We start from the raw sequence: 3,234 nt of genomic DNA on the forward strand, positions 1-3,234 counted from the left end.
TTTCCCTAGCCCAGGCAGGCAGTAGGGGAAAGCATGTCTTCTGTGTCCCCGACATGAGCCCCAGGACCTGGGCACCCTAATCCTCAGGTTGTGACCCCTCATCACTACCACCCCATCATGAAGCACCACACAGCATACACACAGACCTCAACTATGAGCCCAGGAGAACCCCTGTGCTGGGCCCCTTGGACCCTGACCCTGGCACCTGCATACCCAACCAGGGACCCTCATGCCTCCACACTTGGGGGGCTGTGCCTCCATGGAGGCAACCCTATGACCTCTGCAGCTTGACCACTGCTGGCAGCTACCTGGGCCATGTGCACCTCAGGTCCTCAAGGGTTTTTTGGCTTGAAGCTACAGGGTCCCAGAGTACTAGGGCCAAGCAAGTGGGGGCACTGAGCACCCGAGCTGGAGCAAGCAGGCGGACAACTTTGGAAACTTTAGGAGTAGGTGAGACATGGCCAGCTGCCTTGATGTTGCAGGTAGTAGACACTGGAAATTTCCATGCCAGGGTGGAAGGTGTTGCCAGCATCATGGGAGCATCTGCTGGAAGCCCCAGAAACATCTGAGGTCATGGGGTTGGCCTGACCAGTGGAGTCCCAGTCACTCTGGAGTAGGGGGCACATCAAGCTAGAACGAGAGGGAGAGTCATGTGCTGGGATCTGCACCATTCCTTCCATCCATCCACCTCCTTGCAGCTGGACCCTCACACACCTACAGATGCTGAGACCCCATGAACACCACTGGGGATCATGGAAGATCCCATCTCATCCTCCTCCACTATCCAACCCTGGTTATATTACTGCAGCCATGGAGAGGTGAGGGTTCTTGTCATCATCTGGGGTGAACCAGAGATGCAGGCCCAGCTTTTCAAAGGGCACTGCAACAGGGATGTGTTCAAGCGCATTGCCCGACAGATGCAAGTGTGGGGCTACATCAAGAACTGGATACAGTGCAAGGCCAAGATGAAATGGATGAAGATCCAGTACAAATGTAAGCATGGCATCAATAAAAAGTCTGGGAGTAGGAAGCACAGCATGCCTTTCTATGAGGAGCTGTTCTACTTCCTTACTATGTGCAGGGCTATCACCACCCCACACACATATAGCACCACCAGGGGAGGGGAGGAATCACCAACAGGGATCCAACTGTAGAAGAGGTGCAGGAAGGCCCCAGGACAATGGGACAACTAAGTGCGCAGAAGCAGGTCCCCAGGGGTCATGGAGCACAAGGTCTGCTGCTGGTGGTGATCCCTGAGGACTCTGGACCATTGGTGTTGGTCCTTGGATCAGCACAGGATCTAGGAGTGGAGGTGCAGCTGCAGCTGGACCTGAGCTCCCTTAACATCTTGGGCATGGTTGACCATGCAAGACCACGTGGAAAGCTCTGATGCCACAGTCATCATGACCCAGGGCCTAAACCCTGATACCATGCTGGCTTGCATCCATAGATGCTTCTCAAGCAAATCCCGGGATGTCGTTCTCCCATTGTACTTGGCCTTGGTGAGGCCGCAGCTGGAGTACTGCATCCAGTTTTGGGCTCCACAATTCAAAAAGGATGTGGAGAAGCACCCCCAGGATACTGTTTCTGACACAGCTACCATGGGTGTTTCATTCCTAATCCTCCAACACTTGCTCGCAGCCCCCATTCCAGATGCATAGAGCACCCCCCAGACTCCTGACTACCAGTGCAGTGGCTACTGCCACAGCATTATCCACAGTACCCACACCCAGTCTTCCTCCCCGTTCTTGTGAACTCTGGCACCAAGCAACAATGCTCTGCTTCCCAGGATGGTATGGCTGTAACCCACTCCACATGGCTGTGACAGGGACCCAGGCACTGGGGGAAATGCAAAGCCCATAGGTGAAAGAGGGTGAGGGGAGCAGGCTGGCTGTGGCCACAGCCAGTGGGGTGGGGAGTTAACGGTACAACAATGTACCACCAACCCAAATCCTTCTGTGTAAGCCTATCTCCAGAAGGCAGTCACTGGACCTAACCCACTGGCCTTAAGCTCCCCCTGCCCCCCAGCCCCTGGGGGACCAGTAGGCACTATAGGCTATCCCTGTGGTCACAGCTCTCTCCCAGGCCATTATGGGCAAGAAACCCAGACAGGTTTCTTGCCCATCAGTGCTTGGATGGAGAGGTATGGGGGTCTATTGAATCATCCTGCCCTGACTGCTTTAAGCAAGGGGCCCCATGCTGCTAATTCAGAAGCGGGCAATTATTTTGGGTGGAGGGTCACTTACTGAGTTTTGGCAAGCTATCAAGGGCAGATAAATATTAATTTTCTAAACTTTTTAGGGGCCCTACAGGCCGGATAGAATAGCTTGGTGGGCTGCATCTGGCCCCGGGCTGCATTTTGCCCACCCCATGCTAATTTACACCCCAGAGTACTCAAGGAGCTGGCTAGCATCATAGCTCAGCCCCTGGCATGGATCTTCAAGAGCTTCTGGTGCTCTGGTAAAGTGTCCGATGGGAAGAAGGCCAATGTGGTGCCTATCTTCAAGAAAGGGAGGAAAGTGGTTCCGGCAAACTATAGGCCCATCAGCCTGACCTCTATCTTGGGGAAGGTCTTAGAAAAAATCATCAAGGAGGCCATCCTTAACAGACTGGCCGATGGCAACACCCTGAGGGACAGCCAGCACGGGTTTGTTGCGGGTAGGTCATGCTTGACCAATCTCATTTCCTTGTATGACCAGGTGACCTATCCCCTGGACAAGGGGGAAGAGATTGATGTCATATATCTTGACTTTAAAAAAGCCTTCGATCTGGTATCCCATAATCACCTTTTGGCAAAACTGGCCAACTGCAGCCTCAGGTCCACCATGATCCACTGGCTGGGGAATTGGCTCCGGGGGTGGCCCCAGAAGGTGGTGGTTGACGGAAGTCAATCATCATGGTGCCCTGTGACCAGTGGGGTCCCTCAAGGCTCTGTCCTTGGATCTGTTTTGTTCAACCTCTTCATTAATGAACCAGATGGGGCAACTGACAACTGACGCCCAGGAAAAAGCCAACCTATTAAATAGGTACTTTGCGTCAGTCTTTCATCAGTCCCATGGGACGCCCATGCCCACTACAGGGCCGGGAAGTCCGGGTGAGGGTGATCCCCTGCCCTCCCTTAATGCTGACTTTCTGAAGGAACATCTTGAGAAGCTGGATACCTTCAAGTCAGCTGGCCCTGACAATCTTCACCCCAGGGTACTCAAGGAGCTGGCGAGCATCATAGCCCAGCCT

General features: G+C 53.8%; 1 protein-coding gene across 1 annotated transcript in view; it reads left to right on the forward strand.

The window, feature by feature from the left end:
* The window catches only part of CCDC129 (coiled-coil domain containing 129), a 93,976-nt gene that overhangs the window by 21,587 nt on the left and 69,155 nt on the right, over nucleotides 1-3,234 (forward strand). The window lies entirely within an intron of this gene.

Source organism: Alligator sinensis, unplaced genomic scaffold (assembly GCF_000455745.1).
Source record: "Alligator sinensis unplaced genomic scaffold, ASM45574v1 scaffold86_1, whole genome shotgun sequence".
In the NCBI taxonomy this organism is placed as follows: domain Eukaryota; kingdom Metazoa; phylum Chordata; order Crocodylia; family Alligatoridae; genus Alligator; species Alligator sinensis.